At 45.4% G+C, this 27,059-nt stretch overlaps 1 pseudogene; it reads left to right on the forward strand.

Annotated features, from left to right (window-relative positions):
* Positions 1-3,141: 3,141 nt before the first annotated feature.
* Positions 3,142-25,978, forward strand: LOC149326904 (histone-lysine N-methyltransferase SETMAR-like; annotated as a pseudogene).
* The last annotated feature ends 1,081 nt before the right edge of the window (positions 25,979-27,059 follow it).

Raw genomic sequence — 27,059 nt, forward strand, 5'->3', positions numbered from 1 at the left:
CCTAAATACTCTTTGCTTGAATGCTCATCTGGCTTAGCGTACTGTCAGCCGCAAAAGGTAGCGGGTTCTGCGATGCGTGGCCAAGCGAAGCAAAACTGCGTTGCTGCGTCATCTGATCTGCCGTCCCAGGGCGTGGTGTCGAGGCTCAATGACCGTAACACCACACCAGGCGTGCCATGAGCCTGGTCACCACCCTCTGTGGCGGCAGAGGGCGCAGCAATGCGATTTTGCATGCAATTTTGCTTCACTTCACCAGGCATTGCTGATCCCACTAACTTTTGACGCAGACAGTAGCCATTTGTGCAGACGATCGGACAAAAACGTTTCCCGAGACTAGCAGTGCATACTAGGCGATCACGTGTAATCACCTATGCACTGGAACCTAAAATGTATTAGCAGGCTTTTAAAATCCTTGCAGTGCCACCGGAAACAGTGTACATTTAAAATGTCGATTGTCAAGAATAGGCGACATCGGATGCACTTCGAATATTATGTCAGCCCGTCTGTGCAAACGATTTTTGCCATAATAGGATCTTTTTTTTTCAAATTATGAATGAATATGGTTGCAGCTTCACATGAATTGTTTTAGCAAGCAGTCGCACATCTCTGCATGATAACCATACCTTCTGCGGAATAAGGAAAAGTTTTCATGTTAAACCTAATGCAGTAACATTAGCTGCAGGAGATTAAAATGATATTCCTGCCTTTGATAAAAAACTACCCTGTGGACATTTAAAATATTTATTGTGTCATGTTCTCTTGATGGTATCATGTGAAAAATCATTGCCTTGTAGAATAGACAGGAGGGACTGATCGGCATTTATTGCGGACACTTTTTAGAATGAATAGCCTTTGTCTCCCGAGTTACACCGAGCATTCATTGTAATACAGGGTTTGCAAGATATACGCCGCTCTGCAATTTCACAGCAACCTAATATATTCGCTAACCCCTTGCATATTTTGGGTTGAATATTGAAAATTGCTTCTGAAGAAAGACAATCACAAAATACCTGTCTCACATACATTGATAGACACCCGAACCGCGCGGTAAGAGGAGGGATAAATGAGCTAGTGAAAAGGAATAGAAGAAAGAAGTGCCGTACTGGAGGTCTCCGGAATAACTTCGACCACTTGGGGATATTTAGCGTGTATTGACAACGCACAGCACATGGGCGCTTTGTTTTTCTTTTCGCCACCATCTCATAAATTTACGGACGCCCATCACTGCTCGTCTTCTTAGCTTGTTTTAATGCGCGGGCATTGGAGGCCCCATCGCGAAGAAAACCTGGCGTTCATCGTATATGTTGATGTCTTCATTGGTGAGACCCCTTTTGAATAATTAAATAAAAGCCTCCCACGTTTATACACACGAGTGGGAGCAAATCCTGCACCTGCGCGAAGAGAACAGCTTAGCACGCCGCTGCTTTGCACCACTACCCTGTCGCCGCTTTTTAGAAGGGAAGCACTTGTATATTTCTCGGCTGAAGGCGGGGGATGAGTGAAGCCTACCTACTGGTCCGTCACGGGACTCAATTTGAAGCGGCTGGAGCAACAGCTGTTCAAAAATAGGGCGGTTGACCTGAAGTTAGAGCTGTTATTTTGGCATGCCCAAATATCGCTTCGACCTACCGTAATATGAACTTGAAGTGAACTTCGCCGAATTCGACGAAAATTTAATGGTGCGTTGCTGAGAGGTACTGCCTTGCGTGACGCACGGCCAAATATGATTCAGTCCGCTCTTAAACTGACTTTAGCGCGATTTCGCGTCAAGAAAAGCAATCCTATGCGACGTTCACGTGCTTTAATAGTCGCATCATCATAGCAAAGGAAAGTCTCCCCATTCTCCCTCGCTCAGTGGAAGCCTCAATCGCACTTTGAGGTACATGGTGGTGATGACACAGAGATGCGCGCTACATGCCTTGGCGTTGATGACGTTGTGCTAGAACCGTGGCACTCTACAATTGGCCGCTGGCGTTCACTGGGCTCATCGGCGTTGGCGTTCTAACTTTGTAAACCCGGTTGGTTTTGTGGAAAATAATGGCTCATAACTGGCTTGCCTATTTGAGTAGTCACCCCAGTCGCGCTTTGAGGTGTGAGCCGTAGGTGTCGACCAACAAAAAACCGGTCTTGCTTACAATATTTCCTGCTTAGTAAAGCTACACTGCCAGCCGTTTTTCTGTTTAGTCAGCCGTAGCCGGAATCTCTCATTGCCCGTGATAAACAGCCAGGCTGTAGCGCTATGCTCACACCACACTTGCATAGCTGTGTACATAGGGCGCCACAAAACCGTTGTGGATGCGCAGATTTGCGCCTGTCATTCTGCAGGTGTCCTGAGTGGTTCGCATGTGGTTGCACTACTGCTTTGCCTTATGTGATGTGGTAGTTCGGGACACATTGATCGATGACCTTCTACTATGGAGGCTGTGTGCATAGCAGCAGCAAAAGAGAGGATACAGAAACAAAGGAACGATAATCCTAACGCACTGTCATATCATAACGTTGATTGGGTGACATCATAATGTTTCATCCTGTCCCTCTCAGAGAAACACAAATCTGCTGTGCACCAAGTACTCCGGCGGTTATTATGCTGACTTCGATTGTCAGTAGCAGACTTTTTCTGCAACTTATTTATCCTGATTATGTTACCAATAACTCTTTTTCATCGTCTTTAACCAATATCGCTTTAGAACAGTGAGTTTTTATTTTCTGTCGTGCAGTAGCAAAATTCTTTTCAAAGCATTGTAAACAAGTTCTCAAGATGAGGCCCTGATAGCTTACCGGGCTTACACAGCAAATACTGCTCACTAAAATTTAATTTCAAACTGCCTTACAAGCGTGTCTCGTGCTGAAGAATTCGTGATGTCTTTTCTAACTACTTCTCTGCATATACCTGCAGACTGTCCAACCATATAAAGTATTAAAAAATATCCAGTATACGAGGTCTGTTAGAAAATATCCGACTTTATTTTTTTTTTGGGAACACCTGAGGGATTTGAAACAAGTGCGCTTGCATCAACTGACCTTGAACCTTCGTGCGTATGGACGAATTTTTTCTCGCCTGCCTACAGCGTCAGTCGCTGGGGCGCAGCGTTTGAGTGAGGCAGTGCGGAGTGCTCTCGTCGGTATTTTATTGCAAGAAAAATGGCGGAGGGACAGGAGCAGCGCTACTGCATCAAATTTTGCAAGAAACTGGGCGACAGCCAAGTGGAAACCATTCGTAATATTCAGACGGCTTTCAGTGACGGTGCTATGAGCAGCACACAGATTAAGTAGTGGTACAAATGGTTTAAAGACGGCCGCACATCGGTGGAGAGAGATCCACGCTCCGTTCGGCCATTAACATGCCGAAACAACCAGGTCATTGCCCAAGTGAACGCTGCGGTGATGCGGGACCGTCATGTGAATATCCTAGAAATTGCGGAAGAGGTGGACATCAGCAATTTTTCTGCACATTCCATTATCACCGAAGATTTGGCCATGACGAGAGTTGCGGCGAAATTCGTGCCGAAGCTGCTCACGGTGGAGCAAAAACAGCTTCGTGTTGAAGTCTCACAGGACATGCTGAATTCTACAAACAGTGACCCCGACTTCATCGACACCATAATCACTGGTGACGAGTCTTGGGTGTACGGGTACGTCCCGGAAACCAAATCCCAGTCGTCACAGTGGAAGCATACCACGTCAACAAGACCAAAGAAGGCCAGCCACGTGCGCAGCAATGTCAAAGTGATGCTGACTGCTTTCTTTGACTCCCTCTGTGTGGCACACCACGAGTACGCACCCGACATGGTCAAACAATGACCAAAGAGTACTACAGGGATGTCCTCCGTCGCCTACGTGGTGCTGTGCGGCGCAAGAGACCGGAGTTGAGGCCAACAGGAAATTGGCGCATTCATCACGACAATGTTCCTGCACAATCCACGCACATAATTAAGACTTTTCTGGCGAAAACCCAGACTCCTGTAGTTCAGCAGACTTCTTGCTCTCCTGATATGGCCCCCTGCGACTTCTGGCTGTTTCCCAAAATCAAGAGGCCATTGAAAGGAGCGCGATATCAGACAAGAGAGGACATTATCGCTGCAACGACAGCTGAGCTAAACTCCATTCCGAAAGGGGCCTTTTTGGAATACTTCCAAAAATGGCAGCACTGCTAGGAGAAGTGCGTGTAGTCCCAAGGAGACTACTTTGAAGGTTATTAGGTTTTTAACACTCCAGTTACGCCAGTTTTTTTTCTTCGGCCAATGGTCGAATACTTTTCTAACAGACCTCGTATATGCAGAAAGAATACGCAAAGCGCGCCCGTATGCTACACGATGTATGTGCAGGTTAAAGAACCCCAGTTGGTTGAAATTATTCCGGAGCGCTACATTACGGTCCCTCTTTCTCTCTTTCTTGAATGACTTCCACTTTCCTTCCTTCCCTTTACGGTGGGGTTCGGGGCTTGGCCGAGATGTGAGAGAATTACTGCACCTTATCATTACCATAAAAACCAACCAGTTTGAACAAAGACAATTACCGTCAGCGCTGCCTAATATATGTAACATCTCTGTTACAGGTCTCGAGTCATCAGTTATGAGCACGGGTGAGCGAGAGCACTAGCCACATTTGGCCTGTTTATTTTCTTTTCGTCTCAGTTGTTCACGGAGACAGAAATGCTCCGAGCTACCGATGCTCTCTCCTCGGGTAATATTGTGCAAAAGTGAAAGTTTTCTTGACTGACTAAATGCTTACAATTACATCCTGCATTTAGACAAAATGAGTTGAGGGTTAAGCTAGGGACCTTTGCTGCAGAGCAAAACTTTATTCTCGGTTTTTCAGTGCTCAGCGGGTTTAACCGCATCTAGCAACGAAGCTGCCAGGTACTCTGGCCTCAGACGCTTTATGTGAATCTTAGCGAAGTTTTTCATTAAAGCTATACTTATTGGTACTTGTCGAAGTAAAGTGGAACTTCTAAAATTCATGCTCAACCACTTGAGTGATGAACAGTCAGAGATTACCAAATGGCGTGATCCGTACCTTTGAATGACTGTCGTATGGTAGACAGGTGGGTATTTGGAAACTTTGTGAAGCATTGCTGTTTGGCTCGCGTCTCCACGGTACATTCATTCAGCTTGCTTTTGTACTTGATGGTCCGCAGCTAAGAAGTTGTTCCAGAGCCTATGGCGAAAAAAATAACAGAAATAAGATCAAGAACAGGCCCGGATGTAATTAATAATTTCGGCGCAATAAGTTCCCGAAACCCTTAAAAACTTGATGGCAGGAAAAGTAAAACATTCTGACATTCTAAGCCACTTGCATGCGAAATTCTTTTTTATGTTCTCAAAGATTGAGGAGTCTGGAAAGGCATCCCATATCTTTTCAATCATTTTCGTGTATTGATGGCGTAAGAACATGTAGAATTAGTAATAAGAATAAATACCTTCACTTCGTGCTTTTAAATGCAGTAGTATTCCAGCGGTTTTCCAGCGAAGTCTCCTAAAAACGCTTTTTCGTGCGTAATGTAAAAATTGTGCAGACTCAGACTTCCTGAAATAAATTCCATTCTTTGCTTATGAGCGACATATTACTTTCATATATTTACTTGGACAACCTCGCTTTGCAATTGAAGACTCAAATTGTCGCAAAAAGGAACTTGTCAAAAAGTAAGAGTTTTTTGGACGCTACTTTCATTTTTCTGATCTCTTTAACGTGTTCATCGGCTTGTTTGCCTCTGCACAACATGGTAAAACATTTTGAATGACTACTTTGAGATAAGAAATTTAGTTAAGAATTTCTAATCCCTGCGTTTTGTACCGACGTTCCCCAAAACAACCAAGCAAGATGGTATGATTATTGGCCATTCATTTTCGCCCACTTAAGGTCTATATGTGATTTAAAAAATGAAAGGCTCTTAACCTTCGCGTTTAAAAGTGTAACACGACAGCTTGTTGCAGGTGGTGTTGCTGTAAATGGCCGCATTTTTCATTTTTTATTTGTTTCAATGACTTATATCACCAATTATGCGCTGTAAAGTTTCTTAATTACAATTATAATACACTGACTTTTCTTTGTGAGCATTCTAAAACTTTTGCACCCATTTTTCTAATTTTTGTATTTCACTTCTGCAATTATTCAACTAATTACCATGATATCATTAACTAGTCAAATGTATCACACACCAATCAATCATTTATCACTAGAGCCACAAATTACCATCATAAAATATTTTTTACTCAGGCCCCGATTATTTCCGCCACGTGGTGCCGGCTACTACTACACCGACGGCTCCTCGTCTGAACGAGAGCTATAGGCTATCACGTAACAAGGAAAACTTTTTCCTCATCTCTAGAGACGTTCTGGTTATTAGTGATGCTGTAAGGGTTCGCTATGAGGTTGAGAAACGAACACTGCCTCAATTTGCTTTTGGCGAAATCGGTTCATCTTTCCTAAATTATGTTTAAAGAAATATACAAAAGCTTATTGATTGTTTTATTGGGTTTGTCCCAAAGCGGCTCAAGGCCATGAGAGACGACGTAGTGAAGGGCTCCGGAAATTTCGACCACCTGGAGTTCTTTAACGTGCACTGGCAACGCACAGTACAGGGGCCTATAGAATTTCGCCTACATCGAAATTAGACCGCCGCGGCCGGGATCAAACCCGCGTCTTTCGGGTCAGCAGGCGAGTTCCATAACCACAGAGTCACCGCGGCGACAAAAGATGGATACTTAAACTGGCCTTGTAAGGAAGCGCAATGCGTTTTATTAGCATAAAAAATCTCACGGTCATGTGTGAAATATTTTAGCTGTAAAATTTTTTGTTGGGTATGTTGTGCTGCCGCTTACACATTTGGTGGACTATAGACAACTAATTTTAGCTGGACGTTTTCTTCTTTGAAATTATGCCTCAGGTTCTAAGATACAGTAAAGGTACCCAAGAAGAGACAGTGTGAAAGAATAACGAGTCTGGTTTTTTGGTAACCACAGAAGAGGTTGGAGCTTGCCCCACAGGACAGAGTTTGGTTGTGGAACAGCCAGTGCCTGCATCTGGGATTGAAGAGAGTGAAGATCAGACGATAGTGTCGCTTATTTAGAAAAGTGAAAGTCTAGCTGCAACAGAGGTAGTAGGCACTGAGGGGGTTATCCTGTTTCAGTCAGTGTGCCTTAAGAAGTCGTCTGAAAAAGACAGACGAAGTTGTTCGAACGACAATTTAGTCGCCCACATCTTACATTTGCAACGGTGACCGTGAGAAGGAACAGTCAAATGGCAGATTGTGAATGCATCGCCATAGCCGTTCCCCAGGAGAGCACGCTCAAAAAGAAGAATGTGGAGAGGAGTAAACGAAAGGAGAAGCGAATCCAACATCACCAAAGCAGGTGAAGCCGAACAGGTGAGACCCAGGAGAGAATTAAAGAAGGAACTGGACAGAAAGAGAACGAAGCTGAAGACAACTGAGTGAGGTACAACGGCATCGCAGCAAAGTGAAGAAGCGGAGAGAAACAGGACGGCTTTCAGTGCGGACTCAGTGTGGCAATGCAAGTGTAAAGACCAGCACTCCTCGAGAAGAAAGAAGACACGAAGTGGAACCCTCATGAGCGAACTGGCGTTAGATTGTTCGTAACAGACACGCTAGCCACGGGTAAAGAGGAAGGGGTCGAAGTCGGAGTAGAAAGTCTGCCTGAGTGGAAGAAAGTACATGGAATGTGAAGAAAACACGCATAACCTGGCAAACCATAACTGAAAACTCTCAAAAGCATTTCAAACGCAGATACGATGAATGAGTTGGGATTCAGTTTATCCGCAGACTACACCAGAGAGCGCCTATGATATTTTCATTAGTAAGTTTATAGGCGTATATAAGAAGTATTTCATGTATAAAGAGAGGAAAATGAATAAAAATATCCGAAAACCATGGGTAACCAAAGAGCTTTTAGGAAAAATCAGAAAACGAGACTGCTTGTATGGGAAATTCTTAAAAACTCCAGACCCACAACATCTTAAATCCTTTAAGTCCTTCGGAAACAAATTAACTAAAGAATTAAGATAAGCAAGAAACGCTTATTACGTTCGGGAGTTCATGTCTTGCAGTGGGCAAAGTGATAAACTCTGGAAAGAGATAAATGCCCTTATGGGACGGAAACAAAAGGAAGTCCCACCAAGAGGAATTTTATTAAATGGACGCCTAGTGAAAGACCAAGAATTAGCTGATGCGTTTAACCATTACTTTACAGTGAAAGACTCAGTCTCAAATCCAAGCTTCGCCAATGATATCCTAGTGCCGAGAAATAGCGCTTCAATTTTTTTCGCGCCAAGTGATCTCCCTCAGGTGTGTTCCGTTTACTTCAGCTTTAAAAATTCGCCTAGCTGCGACGTGCATGTCCTGCAAATATGCCCTATTAAGTATGCAGCGCGTGAAATCGCTCCCATTTTGGTGTACATTTACAACTTGTGCATATCTTGTGGTGTTTTACCCAACAAAAAGAAAACTGCAAAAGTAACAGCCATTTTTAAGAAAGGTTACAGGCAGAACATAAAAAAACTACCGCCCAGTATCGACCCTCCCAGGTTTTTCAAAGGGACTAGAGAAAATCATCCTCACTCGGGTGTTATCATTTGGTAGCAAACATCAGCTCTTAACTTAACCACAGTATGGCTATCAAAACAATAAGTCAACAGAACTGGCACTTGCAGCTCAGAAAGAGTACTTATTAAGAAACTTCGAAAATAAATTGCTTATTGTTGGTGTATTTGTTGATTACACGCAGGCTTTTGAAAACATCATTCATAGTATCCTGATCAGTAAACTAGAATGGTATGGTATCAGGGGCACACCTCTTGCGTTACTATCCTCTTATCTACAAGGCCGGCACCAATCTGTCTGAGTAAATGAAGTCAGGTCGCAAACCAGGGAAATAATTTCAGGTGTACCACAGGGAAGTATTCTCGGGCCGTTACTTTTCAATCTTTATATTAATGACTTGGCATACATTTACAAAGAAGCAAAATTTGTAATGTATGCTGAGGAAACTAGTATTTTTCTATCGTCTTCCAGTTACATAGATTTAATTAGAAGGGCAAATTACCTTCTTGAAAGTCTTTCTGTTTGGTCTCAAAACAACTGTCTGCACTTAAACTGGAACAAAACGAAAGGAATAATTTTTCGTACCCAGGGTAGAGAAATCCCAGAGAACCATAGTATAATGTACGAGTCTGTGCATACTGAGGTCGTGAATACATTTAAAATTCTCGGTGTAACCTTCTCTAACCACTTACAATGTGACGACCACACAGAGTTAGTCTTGAAGAAGCTCAGCACTACAGTTGGTATGTTAAATCACAATAGATATATATTTCCTTCTTCTGTTAAACTACTACTCTATAATGCGCTGTTTGCCTCGCACATTAATTATGACTTTTGGGTATAGGGTACAACGGCTCCATCAAATCTTAACAATATTTTCATCATGCAGAAAAGGGCTTTACGCATTATTGCCAATGCATCCCACACTGGATATGCAGTGGGATGTAATGCATCCCACTCTTCCAGAGATATGACGTAAAAAAAATTCGAGATATTTACACATATCAACTCCTGCATGAATTCTATTATGGTATAAAGAAACGTGATTATATAGTACCTGACATCGCTGATTTGCGTTTAAACGTGTCCGGTAATAGTACGCGTCACTCTGAAAAGTGGGAGGTTAAAACACACCGGACAACTTATAGTAAACAAATGTTCGACAACAATTTACCGCACCTATTAAATTCTCTTAATGAAAATGGCATCAGTATTGAAAAAATGAGCCCCTCAAATTTCAAGACTTTCTTGAGTTCGTGTGTTTTTGACCGTATATGTAGTGTGTTGTAAGAGTTCTTTTTCATCTTATTTTCTATGATTGTTTTTCCGGGACAGGTGACCTGTGTATGTTATGTTTTGTATGTTGTGCTTCTCCGCGCTTCCACATGTAAAGGGGGTGAAGGGCCTCTCAAGCTGCACTGTCGAAGCTTTTACCCCGGCCTCCTCCGTTTTGTAAAAATGGACATCAATAAAGGAAAGAAAGAAAGGAAACACAGAGAGGAGTCCGAGTTGAAAGGGGAGCCAGAATCGCCTACCAAAAAAAAAGTCCCAGCAGAAGGCAGAAGAAGAGCAGAGCTCACGACAGGATGAAAGGCGAGAGTCGCTTGCAAGAGGGGATCAAAAGCGCGACAAAATGTTTGTGGGAAACTGTCCCGAGCCCGCCGTGTAAGCCGAATGTGGCAATATAAGTTCAAGCATGCCTTGTATTTGTATGCTCCCTCTTTGGATCATCGTGTCACGGTGTTCAGAGTTGTGTCGTGCATTGAAGTGCATTTTGACAATTACCTTGTGTCATGTACATGTAGACATTGTACTGATTTATGTATCTTGGCAGTCGTCATTTGACCCTGTGTGCGCATGAGTATGCGCGCGATTTTTGCATTTCGTGAACATTGTGGCACAATATCCTTAAGGACAGGCACTGCAGTATCACAGCATTTTGGCACATTCGGTAATATAATTAATCTCGCTAGTGCGCGTAGTAGCGGTTATACAACAGCGGAGAAAGACACCCTGGAGGACGCCTAACCTGGTGTGTGTTGCCGCCCTCTCCACTTCATTGGCCAGCGCGGCGTCAAAGGAAGCATGTGGGCGCGTGCTGTCAGACAATTCAGAAGTTTGTAGTAAATACTGCCCATTACTGGGAGAGGGCACAGCTTTCAGCTTGCTGAGTGACACCCGCTCCTCTTCGCCCCCGAGCAGACGGCTGCGAATTGGAAGGAAGAACTCGAACTTTCTATAAATAGTCTTGACGCTTGACAAATGACAATGCGCACCCGGCGCAAGATTTAGAAGGCAATTGTACAGTTAATGATTGCTTGGCGCCAAGAACGAACTGACGCAGCGCGCACCTAAATATGAAGGGCGTTGAGTGCCATCCGTCGACCCGTGCCGCCGTTTAAGGTTCGGAGAAGCGCGTCCCACGCCTCCCATCTCGATATCAATCCCCCATGCACCAACCAGCGAGGCAGCATGAACCAGGCTGCCGGACTGCTCCGTAGTGATCCTGTGGCAGTGCCCGGTGAACAAATTGCGTTTTGTTTGTTTGTAGCTCTCCTGTGTTAGTTCACTTTCGGTTCAATATTTCTGTTCTGTGACGTCTCTCGAGTATTACTTTGCACGAGTTGCATGGTATTGTAAATAACATTGCATGTACTCGTACCAGTGATTAGAAAATTATCCGTATCGCACCCTTGGTTTGTAATCTTGTTTTATTTGTGAACATTTGGCTCCGACCTCTTCTCTGACTTGCAACTGGTGAAAGCTGGGCACCAAACGACCACACCCCTTGTCACTTGGTAGCCGGTCTATGGCTGAGCTTGCCATTTTGAGTCAAGGGCATCTGCTTTGCGACCAATACTGATACCCCTACACACTCTGAGGTTTTCTGGGAGTGCACGATGAGTGGGCAACAGTCTAAACGTACTCACCCCTTTAACTGCTACATGGAAAATTATGCCGCTCGTTTCGGGAGATGAGCGACTGATGAGGAGTTGCACCGGTTGAGATGGGTTCATTTGTAGAGTTTATCCAGCACGGCCACTGCCTGTGCTGTTGAAGAGGACCGTAAGCACTAGTATATGGTCGCCAGCTATGTACAAAGGTATGCACGAATACTTAAATCGAAATCAGGTGGCTTTGTGTCTTATTCGAGGTAGTGTCTCCTGGTACTCCTTTTCTGGTTCATATAGTACTACATCAATGGTGGTGTTAAGAGCGAGAAATTATTTTCTGCTGCTCTCATTGATTATCGATATACTTTTAACTGAGGTTTGACTCATGACAATAATTGCCTTACAGTGGAGACCGAATAGGGCACGGCCACTGCTCGTAAGACATTTGCATATGATCTCATTCACAAGCGCATGTGTTTCCTATCACCGATATTCATGGTTTTTTTTTCAGCTGAACGCACTTTAATGTAAGGATTTAGACTTATGAAAATATTTCTTTGGTGACTGAAGAATTTACAGCACCATTTAGCGCCAACTGTTACTTTGCAGTTGATTGTTTAGCTACATAAAATTCATATCGTTGTAGCGAGGAGTGATACAGAGGTTGGGGCGGTGTAGCGCTTATGTGAAAATTCTACAACATTCAATAAGGGTTACTTGAAAGGCGTGAAAAGGCGTGGTTGATGCAATCCTTTTACGCATGTTTTATAAGTTGTTTTGTTCTCTAGACGGCATGCGCAGCGCATCAGACAAAGCACACATTGTTAAAGAAACACTGAGGAAAAATTAAAGTTGGCTTGTATCGATAAATTACCAGCTCCTGATTACAAAAACGCCGCTCATACTGACAACAAAGCTCTTTCAACGTAGAAAAGAGCAAAAACGAAAGTACAGGTAGAGCCGCCACAGGCCAAACTCGCAAGTACAAGCGTGATGACGTCATGGGACAAGACAGTGTTGCTAGAACCAATGGTTCTAGCAACACTCGGACATGAGGAGCCACGAATCACTGAGGCTGACAAACGAAGGTTGCGTGGTTGAATACTGAAGTAAGTTTTGTTTTGAAACCAATAGTGCGCTTTTATCACACAAGGAAGACCGACAGAAGGCAACCTGAATGTTGTAAGCGAACAAAATTAATACTTAGCGGCGCCGCAGGCGGCCAAATGAGTTTCGGTATATCATGACTCCTCGCGTCTATGCGCTCTGCATGCCAGCGTTGTTTCATTTATGACGCGCCTCGATTAACAAGCGCGCAACAGCAGAGGAACTACAAGTGCCGCTCCAAATGCTAGTTAACTTTTGAAGGAGCCTTTTAAGGTTGGTCAGATGATCGCCATAGTCGATGAAAAACTATGATGGCACGATTTTTGGTGATCGTACAAGGCAGTTTGCAGTGTAAAGAGCACCTTGAGTCTTCGTACGCTCGCCCGGCAGAACGTTCCCGGTTGTCCCAGTGAACTTCCAACTACTTGACGCTCTTTGGGGCTCAGGTCGCTGAAGTGCAAGCCGGAGTTATTAGACACTTTTAGCATACCGCGCACCGTGTTCCGGTTACCGGTACCCGAGTTCCGGTAGCCCACGCGCAGCCAATGCATGAGCAAATCTCCTTGACGTTGCCAGATGGCGCCACATACCCGGCAGCTACGCGCACACCTGCAGCATCGGGACCAATCGGCGCCTGTTCACCGGCGGTAGGCTGGCTCGCGAACTGCGCTAACGGTAACAAGGTACACGGTATGCTAAAGGTGCCTATTTGCGAGAACTTCGTTGACGACTTCGAGAACGGGATCCTTCGTAACGCTGGCAAAACGCCGGTGCAAACGTAAACGAAGCGACGGTAGCGACGGCCACAATAGCCGATAGATGCCCTCAACGTGTGGCCGGTGGTCGCTTTCATTTCGGCTGCTGCTGATGCCAGAAATCACGGAGTCTGCGTTACATCGTGTGCACGTCATGTTTTACATCATGGTTCACGTCACTTACTCCTGTGTCGTCATAAAAAAGTCCCAAGTTTGAATCAGAGTGGCGGAAAAAACTGTTTCAACTTCGAATCTAAATTTCTTAGAAATAAATCCATCTTTCGCTGCCGGCTAAGTGGCAACAAAGACATGAAATGCCGAACTATCGGATTTTGCCATAAAAAAATATTAATAGAACTCTTGTCACTGTCTCTTTAAGAGAACGCGATAAATCGAGAATTTAGTGTCATGCAATTTTACACAAGAGACAGTGGGTTGAGTGCAGCAAAAAATAAAATAATTTCAGATACGTACAACTGCGAGTTGGTACCCACTTAGCTCTTTACAGGGATCATCAGTTTCTTCCGGCATCAGAGAAAATATGACCCGAAGACATATACATGGGCGCAAGTGTCAATGTGGAAGGTAGGTGACACCACTCCACAACGACATGCAAGAGAATATATGAGGGGAAGCAATGGAAACCAGAGGATCTGTAGTCTGATGCATCGATGTAGCGTTACGTACGGGCGCTGCATCAGATAGCTTTCCGAGAAGCAACTGGCGGAGGCCGAGGAGAACCTACTACGCGGAAGAGGGAACGAGAGCAGCGATATTGAAGCCAAAGTGAGCGGCTGGACCGAGCATCAGACGGAGCGTTCTCGGGACAGCAAAGCTCTCATCGAGCGAAAAACGGCCCTGTCCAGGGCTAGAACTAGTTTCAGCACATTAGAAAAAAAAGCGATGAGATTTTTGTCTTAACGTATTTACACAGAGCGAAAGCTGTTTGGCACAGTTTGACTTCTCACCAGCCGGATGGTGGGCTTAGACAAACACAGACCAGTCTCAGATCCCAATGCTTGAGTCCTACGGACGAAGTCGTCGTCGAAGACACAGGAGCGGCAGGCTCCGCGGCTAATCGTCTAGCCTTTCTCTCCTATACATACTTCCGTTGCTTCGCAAGTATACCTCCTTGTTGCTCCTGGGTTTCAGCGGCTCGTTTAGCCGTCCTTTGCAGTACACCTTCTCGGCGAACTATATCGTCTGGAGGATCGGACGCGGCTTGGCGGCGACGCCGAAGAGATGACACCCTCGGTATCGCGTACGCCTCATCCATGGCGAAACTGAAGGAGAAACCGCCGTTCTAGTGACTACTACACCCTCTCCTAGTCACGCGGTATCAGCATGGCAAAGCCGGCTAACGCGCGCAGCAGTGCCTCTCTCAGCTTTCCCTCTCCAAATCACGTGGTATCACAGCTAGGGAGCCGGCAAGCGAGCACAGGTGCGCCTCTCCTTGGCGAGTCACGTGGTTTGCGTGTTCTCTGCGGACTCAGTGTCAAACGCGTGTTAAGATTTGCCTTGGGAGACATGCAGTAATAGAGCTTTCACTTTGAAAGGCAGGAGAGAATCTCAACGACAGCGGCAGGACGAGAGATGTGACAGGCATGAAAGTACGCGGAAACACATTGGCCGATCGTCAGGGTGATCCCCTCCACAGGATCGCAGTATCAGTAACGTGTCGTGGAGGTTTTAGTAGGGCGTAGCGGTAGCAATCACAGAAGGTAGGGTCTGGAACTTAAGTTTCATAGTGAGCTGTTCGAGGGCATTTCACTGTTTGCAACCTCCGGCAGAAAATCAACTTGAATGAGAGATAGTATCAAGTGTATTGTCCGGCAATGACGGGGTTGAGACAATAGGCTCAGGGACACTAGTTCACGATGCACAATCTCAGCTAAAATTTCAGGGTTTTCAGATTCTCGCACGAGAAGCTGGCAGCAATGATATTTTGACTGTGAAAAAGGCGTAATTATCTATTCAAGTAAAACTCTTGTTTGGGCGAGTTCGTTAATCTTTCAACGGGTACTTGCTTGCACGAAGAAGACGGGACACAACTAAGGAACACGCAGGACATGTACAGAGCGCAACTTCGAACTAATTTATTTTCGCAGAAGGCAGATACATTTATAGCCGCTCAGGGCAAACACAAGATGAACAGGTAAATACATGCACTGTTCATGGCAGCATCCCTCGCCAAGTGTACCACCAGATAGCAATACGTGCAAAAATTGATATTCTTCAATACCATAATCATATAAAAGGTGAACGACGAACATAGCTTAAAAACATCTCTTAGCAAAAGCAGTGTCAAAGTCAATCAAAACAATAAAGCCTTCAATGCCTAAAATATGCTCATCGTAGCAAAAGCAATGTCAATTAAGTAAGAAACAACTAGAAACCGAAAGACCAGTAACAAGGTAGAAACAGTGGAGAAAGGCTGGTTTAAAGAAACGCGAATTGAAGGCTGGGCCAACAGAAAACTACCAAGAAAACCAAGGTAAGGCAAACAAGAAAACGAATTCACACGTGTATATCTAAGATTGTTATCTCTTTGTCCAGCAGTATAACAGAAGAAGTGCTAGAGCATTTGTCACCAGTGTTAGTAGTATGAGGGGCTTCTAATAATTCTCTCCTAAGTTTAGTTTTTGCATGTGCCAGGAACGAGGTACTGCTGACAAAGGCTTCCATTTATGAGTCGCGACATGCTATGGCAGGCGGCGTCTTTCATTGTTTTGTACTGCCCTCTCAATTTCCCGCAGTCTTTCGTTGATGCATTTTCCCGTTTGTCCAATGTATACAAGACCCTAAGTTAGACCACACAACCTTGGTGGCGCCACCGAGACACCTTTTTCATGCTTTTTTTTGCATGACTTATGCTTCCTGGGCAGGACAGGGCAAATACTAGACAGCCATTTGGTACCTGGGAAAAGAACCTTCACGTCAAGTCTCTCGCCTATATTCTTTGAGTTGTGGGAGATTTTATGGAATCACGGAACAACCTTCATGCGTTGTCTGGGGACTGTGGGGCTCGAAGGCTTCTTGTCTCCTTCTTTTGTCTTCTGTAGAAGACTCACAGTAATACTGCTTTTGATGTCGCAGGGGTAACCTTCTTTCTCGAGGTGGGCGACCTGATTTCCGAAGCTGTTTTTCATGATGTGTGGAGAACGTTTGAAGAACGCTGCTCGAAAAAGAGCCGTGACTATGTCACGTTTTGTCAATTTGGAATGAGCACTCTCATACGAAAGGGGACTCTTCTTTGTGCGCGGGTTGTAAAATGGCACCCGGAATCACCAAAGATGATTTGTATATCCTGAAACTGGATGCACTTGCTTTGAGCGAATTTCCAGATAAACTTAAGGCCTTTTGGTGAACAAATTGGCAATCTCGACACCAAATCTTCAACATTGCATCCTTGCAGAGCATCTAGAATAACAAGGAAGTCGTCAGCGTACCTCACAATTTTCAGACCTCCCATCCGTGCCAGGTTATCCTTGATCCGGTTGTCCATGGAAGAATGGTATATGTCACAGAGTGCTGGCGCGACTGCAGAACCAATGCTAATTCCATCTTTCTGCACGTAAGATATTCCATCGAAGGATATCACTGTCGACTGCAGGTATAATTGAAGGCGAGTGATGAAATTGTCTGCGCTGATTCCGGAGGAATTTTGAAAGCATGTTTCATTTGTGCAAACTGTCTTCTCCCGATCTGCTTCTTGAAGGCCTCCATGCGGGACAGAATATTACATACAGGTCCTCGGCGTCTACAGAAAATGCTGCATTGGCAGAGTCAAGCTTCTGAAAAACAGCGATGGCCTCTATTGAATTTTTTACCAGAAAGGAATCCTCTAGTGGCAAGCTCTTGAGTTCTAGGTGTAAAATCTTGCTGACTTTAGCCCGTCAAGTGCCTTTTTCCGAGAATATCGTCCTTAGCGGGCATTCTAGTTTATGGATTTTACCCGAAAAGAAACCTTCAGGATCTCTTTCTTTAATTCTTCTATGTCACTTTTTACTCATTCGAAGGAAAGCTCTCGTAGCATCTGCACTGCAGTCGATTTCTGTTTCTTCTATCAAAACTTCACAGCCTTAAAATTGTTCTTCAATGCTGACTGCGCTTTGTTTTCAAAGTGATTCCGGCATCACAATAAATCCCCCTTCCTTGTCAGCTTGGATTACGGTGACACCGCAGCGCTGAATCGCATTGGCCGTCTTCACAATGGGAGTCTTCTCTTCCACCCGCACGAAGCAGTGGACGCCATCACCAAGGACTCTAACCTTGTTTGTTTCAGAAGCGCGAGCACCCATGTTCCTCACAAGTTCTAAAAGTTGAGGCCTGTTGGTGCTTGCTTCATAGCCGAACTTGAAATCATTTTGCAGGGTTCTCCTGACGTTCTCGGGTAGTGACACATCCCCTAGAACGCTGACCATGCCTGCTGTCTCTCGCCGAGTTTTCCGTCTGGGTTGCAGATTGGAAACTGTGCGGCGCCAGTGAAACTCTGTTGACTGGCAAGCTAACTTCTTCGACTCTGTGAGGCGACGAGCATGTCTTTGTTTAGCAGTGCCTCTATCCTGGCACATGAAACAACTAAACTTGGGAGACAATTAATAGAAGCCCTTCTTCATATTACTAACACTGGTGACAAATGCATTAGCATTGCTTCTGTCGTACTGCATGACAAAGAGAAAACTTTCTTAGGTGGACACGTGTGAATTCCTTTTCTTTTTTGCCTTACGTTGGTTTTCTTGGTAGCTTTCTGTTGGCCCAGTCTTCGATTCGTGTTTCTTTAATTCAGTCTTTCTCCACCGATTTTACCTTGTTACTGGCCTATCGGTTTCTTGTTGTTGCTTACTGTACTGACACTGCTTTTGCTACGATGAGCATATTTTACGCATTGACCGCTTTATTGTTTTTATTTACTTTGACACTGCTTTTGCTAAGGAGTTTTTATGTTCATCGTTCACCATTTATATGATTATGGCATTGAATAATATCAATTTTACACGTATTCCTATCTGGTAGCACACTTGGCAGCGGGATGCTGACATCAACAGTGCGTGTATCTGCCTGTTAACCTTCTGTTAGCCCTGCGTGGGTATAAATGTATCTGCTATCAACGAAAATAAAGTAGTTGGAAGTTGCGCTCAGTGTATGTCGTGTGTGTTCCTTTGTTGTGTCCCGTCTTCTTCGCTCAAGTACGTACCCGTTCAATTATCTATTGTTTGACCGGTTCGAAGAGTCGGCGCAGCGGTAGAACGTTATCAACTTGGTTACATACAGGAACGTTAAAGACGCCATCATAAATGATTTAATATCTGCCCAACATATCTGCGTCCTATTTGTTATTAAATTCACCTCCACAGGGCCAAGACGCCTAAATATCGACCATATAGTAATCCATACATATTTGGGCGCGAGCTGCAAGTTGTTCCTTAGCAGCGAGCTGCCGTCTAACTGGATTCGTAAACACGTCGCGGGGTTCTGTTTCCACGCACCTCAGGGTGTGCGACCCTCTGAGCGGATTTCAAATAATATTCGCGTGGTTCCGGCCAGTTGAGGATGTTCCTAGATATTTTACGAATTGGAAAAACAGCGCAATCAAAGACGAGACACAAGAAGGACAAAAAACCAGCGCTGACTAACAACAAAATGGTTTATTGCTACAGGTGAGGCTGCATATAAATGAAACGGCACGAGTAAAAACACAAAATAAGTATGAGAGAAAGATACCGCACAACCACACAACTTGACTAAAAAAAGGCACGTCACTGATTAAGATACGCAAGTTCCTTTGATAGTAGATTTATCGATGGGCTGCTTATACAGGTGTTACCTAGCATTTTGATATGGCAAGCCTCCGAAATGAGCCTTGTGGTCTCATCTTTATAACGGGCGATGATAGTGGTCCGATTCAAATGCGCTTCGCAATCTTCACAGTCAGCACAGTGCACAGCAAGATGGTTTCTGCGAGGCTTGTTCTCGATTGTTCAGGTGTTCTTCAAACACACATTAGTGACCATTTACCTATATATTTAGTGCTTAGTCAGAAAAAGTTCGAATTAAAAGACGCGAGACCGACTGTAAGTACATTCCGGGAGATAAATGAAGATACCCTGGGGTCTTTTTATAATTTAGTTTTAGGGATATCATGGGAGAGTGTTCTTTCAAGCACTGATGCGGAGGAGGCTTATAACATCTTCATAGACAAATTTATAAATGTATATAATGATTGCTTTCCCTTCAAAACTCGTAAGCGGCCACGTAAAGCACGCAAACCTTGGATTATAGCTGAATGTGTCAAAGCTATAAAGCTGAAAAATGTTCTTTATCAAAAAACGAAAACGATTTAGGTGACTTCAAAAAACACAGAAACAGGACAAACAGCCTATTACGGAGAATTAAAAAAGAGTACTTTGAAAACCTTCTCATGCAGGACACGAAGCAAACTTCGGAAATAATTTGGAAAAGATTAAACACACTCCTAAATCGGCACACTGGTGCAATTGATAGCCCGATGGAGATAAGTATGAATGGCACAACTCTTGCAGGAGAAGAATTAGCTAAAGCTTTTAATGATTTCTTCACATCTGTGGGAAATAGTCATCATGACCCAAGCTGCATGAACTTTATGCACCAACCAACAGAAGAGACTGCATTTTTATTCCCAGTAACTGCAGATGACCTTGTGTCTACAATCTTATCTCTAAACAATACTACCAGTACTGATGTAGATGGTTTGGAGATTCGGCCACTTAAACATGTTGCTACTATTATAGCCCCTGTTTTAGAGTACATCATTAATCAAATATTTTTATGCGGACAATTTCCTCGCCGGCTCCAAGTGGCCAAAGTTACTGCCATATTTAAAGGTGGTGAGAAATGTAACATGTCTAACTACAGGCCAATTTCAATACTCCCTGTATTCTCCAAGGTCGTTGAGAAGCTAATACACGTACGAATGAGCTCATTTTTAACCAAGCATCAGATTATGACACCGTATCAGTTTGGGTTCACCAAAAAACGGTCTACAGAAAGCGCCTTGCTAGTGAAAAAAGAAATCATTCTTAACGCCTTTGAACACCAACTGTATTCACTTGGAATTTTCATAGACTATTCAAAGGCATTTGACAAAATAAATCACGTTACACTATTAACAAAATTGGAATATTATGGTTTCAGAGGCTGTTTCCTTTCTATTATTAAATCCTACCTACAATACCGCCAACAAAGGGTGCACATAAATAACTCTTGCTCCAGCTTCAAACCATTGCTACATGGCGTTCCGCAGGGAAGTATTCTCGGGCCACTACTTTTCAACCTATATATTAATGACCTTGTTAACATAGATTTAAGTACATCATTTATTATTTATGCCGATGACACAAGCTTATTTTTCTCCCATCACAGTTTACCCCTGCTTGTAAAGAAAGCGAATGCAGTGCTTGATGTATTGAACACTTGGTGTCTAAATAATTCCTTAACTATAAACGTCTCGAAGACAAAATCAGTTCTTTTTCGCCCTAAAAATGAACCAGTTAATTCAAATATTGTCCTGCAACTTGGTCTTTCAGTCATAGAGGTAGTACCAGTAATAAAAACCTTAGGTGTCCTTTTTCATGAGAATATGCAGTGGAACGCACATACTGACATCGTTCACTTCAAACTATCCCGAATAGTTGGTATTCTTGCACGTTTTCGTAACTTTCTTCCTAAGCACATTAAATTACTTTTGTATAACTCCCTTTTCACATCCACATTATCGTATTGCTACTTGATATGGGGCACAACAACGTACACAAACTTGTCCAAAATCTATCGACTGCAGAAAAAAGCTGTAAGAATTATTTCAAATGAACCCAATGACGCCCACACAAAACCTCTTTTTGATTACCTTAGATTACAACCATTACCAAACCTGTTCAATGCACTTCTGTTAAAACGTCATCATGCCTTTCATCTAAATAATGACCCTTTCCTTGAAAACCTTGCGACCCTTTCTCCGTTTGCGAAAGCATATAGCACACGAAGCAGTCAGACATGGAAGATTCCTCACACCCGTACTAACTATGGCCGCCAAATGCTGATGTACACACTACCACGTGCTCTTAACCCTTCTGATAACACCTCCAAGTCACCTCCAAGACATTAACACTTACAATTATGAACCCGCAATGTTAGCCCTATGACTTAACATGTTTTTATGATTATGTAAAGCCGTCGCCATATATATATTGCTTTTCTTTATATCGCTATCACTTTTTGTCCACTGCTGTATTGCTTTGTGAACGGGGTGCTAGCCTTTGTCAAGCCGTTACAGGCTTTTTGCTAGCACCCCGTTGCATCACGAGTTCTGTAACATCATTGTTGATGCTAAATAAATTTGAATTTGAATTTGAATTTGAATATCTTTTCCATGTTCACGCTGTCTATCGTTGATGCATCGTCCCGTCTCATCAATGTAGAAACAGCCACAAGAGGTCGGGATCTTGTAAACGACACCAACACGACACTGAACAAACTTCCGCTTATGCTTCTTCTGGCAGCCTTTTTTGCTTCCATCCTCGTTAACACGCTTGCACAATCCGCTAAGTTTATTCCTGGTTGAAAAAAACAGCTTAAAAAACAGCTCTGTGACCGCTCTGTGTAAAAAACAGCTCTGTGACCGCGGAAGTCAGCCTTTGCATCGACCGCTTTGGTGTAACAAAATTCCAAAACGCATGTGGAATGGACGTTGCAGGTTTTTAGAATTGCTAAGATTTTACATGAAATCAACCTTTGTCGCTATCGATAGTAAATTTTTTATCCAAAAACAAGGAGTCTGCATTGGCTCGAGCATCGCTCCTGTACTAAGCGATTTACTTCTAGCAAGTTATGACAGGCGTCTTCGAACTAAGCTCGATGACGTGCCCATTGTTAAGATCGTGCTATATGTTGATGACTTTCTAATTTTATATTGCACTAATGACGCACAGCAAACGGCTGCAGATATTTTTGACGTGTTCTGTTATGAACTTGATGACCTCCAATTGACTTCAGAGCTCCCCTCTAATAATAGGCTCAGGTTTTTAGACATGAAACTGACAATTTCTAACAACCATAATTGTTGGGCATACTCGCCGCGGTCCAGGAAGAGCCTTCTCTCTTTCCGGTCAGCTCACTCGAAGATTGTTAAGCGCGGTATCGCCAAGGCATGCCTAATAGCCGCACTGCAAAGATCATGTCTGCATCAGACAAAAGGCAGTTTATACGCACAGGTGAACAGGCTATCTGCAGCAGGATACCCCACGAAGATGGTGTCAAATGTTGCTTAGTCTCCGCTTGCAGAATGTAGTCTGCGAAAGATCAAGGGCACCGATGCGGGTCTGGCAGAAAGAAAAAGAACAGTGTGCATCCCGTATGTGCACAAAGTTTCGCACAATCTAAAGAAGATAGTTAGCAAAGGAGGCATTAGGCTGGTTTTTTCAGCCAGGAATAAACTTAGCTGATTGTGCATGCGTGTTAACGAGGATGGAAGCAAAAAAGGCTGCCAGAAGAAGCATAAGCGGAAGTTTGTTCAGTGTAGTGTTGGTGTCGTTTACAAGATCTCGACCTCTTGTGGCAGTTTCTACATCGGTGAGACGGGACGATGCATCAACGATAGACTGCGTGAACATGCAAACGATATCGAGAACAAGTCTAGCAGAAACCATCTTGCTGTGCACTGTGCTGAGTGTGAAGATTGCGAAGCGCACCTCAATCGGACCACTATCATCGCCCGTTATAAAGATGAGACCGCAAGGCTCATTTCGGAGGCTTGCCATATCAAAATGCTTGGTAACACCTGTATAAGCAGCCCATCGATAAATCTACTATCAAAGGAACTTGCGTATCTTAATCAGTGACGTGCCTTTTTTTTAGTCAAGTTTTGTGGTTGTGCGGTATCTTTCTCTCATGCTTATTTTGTTTTTTCACTCGTGCCATTTCATTTATATGCTGCCTCACCTGTAGCAATAAACCATTTGGTTGTTAGTCAGCGCTGGTGTTTTGTCCTTCTCTTGTGTCTCGTCTTTGATTGCGCTGTTTTTCCAATTCGTAAAACATGTACCAACCAGCCCGTATTTGCCCTCTTCTGGAATTCCTAGATATCCGTGTCGTCCTCACCGCAGAACGTGCCCGGGCCGTGGGTGCGGGTCACGACGGCAGTTGGTGCTCTAGGTAGCGGGGCAGGTGACGAGGGCACCCCACACCTTCACCAAATATCTCAGGGATGTCTTTACGAAAACCTGCGAACAGCCGGACGCACTCCACAACGTGATGCCTGAAAAGCACACATGTGCACCTACTGTTAACGTCGTCGTTTTTGAGAGAAATGATAGTCGTTTTGTCGTCGACTAGTCACAATGTTTTGTCCGTATGCATAACCATACGTCAGTATGCAAATATTTCAAGCATGTCACGTTACCTTGTTCAATATTTTTGTCTACGCCTCGTGATTTCAAGGATAGTGTGGTAATTTCTAGCCCACAGTGATATTGGCGCGTGCTCATGGGAGCACGCCGACGATGAAGACGAAGTGTGCGTGTGTCGGTGGACGAAGACAAAGCGTGTGTGTATGGTTCGGACAGCCATCTTGTGAGTTCTCTGCTGTGAGCTGAACTTCGCTGAAACTGTGGTCTGTGCCGGTCCTCTCCTCGTTACATTTTTTGGTGGAGGTGCGGGGTACTTTCCAACATCTACGTGCCCCGAAGGCTGTCTATGAACACGGATTTGACTCCGGTTTATCGCAGTGCAAGCCGCCGACTCCAAAGTCAGTCACCAGAGTTCAGCCCGTTATCCCCCAAGACCAGGGCTTCAGCCGCGACGCGCAGGACTGAAGCGGCACCTATGGCTAACAACGGAGACGCGGCAGCTATGGCTGACAACGGAAACTCAGCTGCTCATTTCCTGGTCCTCCAGCCGCGAACGCCGCCGACATTCCATGGCGAAGTGTTTGAGGACGCGGAGGACTGGCTTGACCAGTTCGAGCGCGTTGCCAGGTACAACGGCTGGGATGCGGAGCGGAAGCTGCACAATGTTTACTTCGCTCTTAATGACTCGGTGCGGACGTGGTACGAGAACCGCGAGACAACGTTTCCTTTTTGGGAACGGTTCCGTAGCCAGTTGCTGGCGACCTACGTCAACGCCGACCGTCGGGAACGAGCTCAGTCGGCTCTGCAGTCAAGGAACCAGCGACCCAATGAGAGCGTCGCCATGTATTATGAGGACATGACACGATTGTTCAGAAGGGCGGATCCAAACATGGCCGAGGACAAGAAAGTGCGCCACCTGATGCGCGGCATAAAAGAACTGTTCGCTGGGCTTGTGCGAAACCCACCTAACACCACTTCGGAGTTTCTATCGGAGGCCACTACCGTCGAAAAGACCCTGCAACAACGCGCCCGCTAGTACAATCGCGCCGTGAACACCGTATCTACTGCCGACTATGCGCCAGCCGCCAGCGACTCTGCTGACACCATGCGGGAGCTGGTTCGATCTATCGTCAAAGAAGAGCTTCACAAAATGCACCTCTCTGCCCAGTCGCAGCCGCAGTGTCCGTCGTTAGCACAAATTATCCGAGAGGAAGTGCAGCAGGCGGTCCCTGAACCTGTTGCCCCTGCTGTCCTTACACCGACGCCCCCGCGCCAGACGTACGCGTCGGTACTCCGGCAGAACTGCGACCTCACCCCTTGGAGCGTAAGCCCACCTGCTTTCCAGCTGCGGTCCCCGCCTGTCCTTGTGTTGGCCGAAGCGAGGCTGCGGAAGACGGACGTGTGGCGGGCACCTGACCAGCGGCCCCTTTGTTACCACTGCGGTGAGGCTGGCCATATCTTGCGGTGGTGCCCTTATCGCCAAGCTAGAATTCGTGGATTTCATCCGCGAGTCCCCTCTCCGCTCAATGGCGAACGGCCCCGAGAAATTGAGGAGCACCTCTCAACTCGCCGGGATCACGCTGATTTCCCTCGCCCTGACTACCGCCCACTAACCTCTACCCGCTATCGTTCGCCGAGTCCCTGTCCTTCGACAAGCCGTTTCAGCCGCTCCCCGAGTCCTCGCCGGGGAAACTACATGTAGACCCAGCGGCCTGCGGAGGTAAGGCAGCTGACGAGCGAACAGCCGATCATCCTCCATCGCGTTGCCGACCAGACGACGACTATCAAACGAGGACACGTGACGATCACAAAGGATGTGCAGCTTCGGACTTACCGGTCGATATCGACGATTTAGCAGTTACGGCGTTGGTTGATACGGGAGCGGACTATTCGGTCATGAGGAACGAGCTAGCAAAGGAACTGAGGAAAGTTTTAACCGCGTGGACTGGGCCTCAGATTCGCACAGCTGGTGGGCACCTAATCACCCTTGTTGGCCGGTGTACGGGGAGAGTTAAAATCGACGGATTTGTTTACGTTTGTGACTTTGTTGTTCTACCGCACTGTTCTCGCGATGTCATTCTCGGCCTGAACTTTTTGCAGGCTAACGGCGCCGTTAACAATTTAAAAGAGCCGCGCGTGACGTTTTCGCCGACGCAAGCAATAGAAAGAGCCGACCCAGACGACTCCAGGATGCCCGCCCTGCGTATTGCTGCTGATGACGTGACGGTGCCTCCGCGGTGCAGCATGATGGTCCCCGTGCACAGTGACTCGCCCGGTGATTGAGACGTTATGGCAGACACAAACGGCAGCCTTCTACTCGAGAAAAGAATCTCCGCTGCAAGAGGGCTTGTTCGCTTACGGGATCGCTCTGCGACACTCTTGATCACCAACTTCGGAACCGAGTTCCAGCCCATTGCGAAAGGAACGGCCGTCGCATACGTTACCGACTTCGTTGAGCACGCAGAAATATGTGCTCTGGAGTTACCGTCGCCGGACGGACGCGATGCAGCAGCCGTTCTGTCTACCGTGGACATTAATCCCGGCTTGTCGGTGGGCCAGAAGCAGCGCTTGTTAGAGCTCCTTCACGATTTCGCAGAGTGCTTCGCCACGACATCAAAGGTAGGGCGCACCCCGGTAGCCAAACACCGCACCATCGTCAACGAGGAGACTAGCCCCATATCCCAACACCCGTACAGAGTGTCGCCGATGGAACGGGAGGATATACGATCCCAAGTGCAAGAAATGCTTGCAGACGACGTAGTCCAGCCGTCCACGAGCCCCTGGGCTTCGCGTGTGGTATTGGTGAAGAAAAAAGATAACACCTTGCGATTCTACGTCGATTATCGCAAGTTGAATCGTGTCACGAAACGTGACGTTTACCCCCTTCCACGTATCGACGACGCCTTGGATCGACTGCGTGACGCTAAATATTTTTCTTCACTCGACCTTAAGAATGGCTACTGGCAGATCGAAGTGGACGAAAGGGACAGAGAGAAGACAGCGTTCGTGACACCTGACGGCCTTTATGAATTCAAAGTGCTACCCTTTGGACTCTGTTCTGCGCCAGCAACCTTCCAACGCATGATGGACTCCGTTCTTTCTGGGCTGAAATGGCAGACATGCCTAGTGTACCTTGATGATGTTGTCATTTTTGCTCTTAGCTTCGAGGAACATCTCAACCGGCTGCGAATGGTGTTACAGGCGCTCCGTTCGGCACAGTTGACGATAAAGCCACAAAAGTGTCACTTCGGTTCCGAAGAACTCAGTTTTCTTGATCACGTGATAAGCGCTGACGGAGTCCGTCCTGACCCGGATAAGACTGCCGCTGTGGCACAGTTCCCGCGCCCAACCGACAAAAAGTCCG

This window comes from Amblyomma mixtum, chromosome 10 (assembly GCF_055824585.1).
Source record: "Amblyomma mixtum isolate Tamu chromosome 10, ASM5582458v1, whole genome shotgun sequence".
NCBI classification, from domain to species: domain Eukaryota; kingdom Metazoa; phylum Arthropoda; class Arachnida; order Ixodida; family Ixodidae; genus Amblyomma; species Amblyomma mixtum.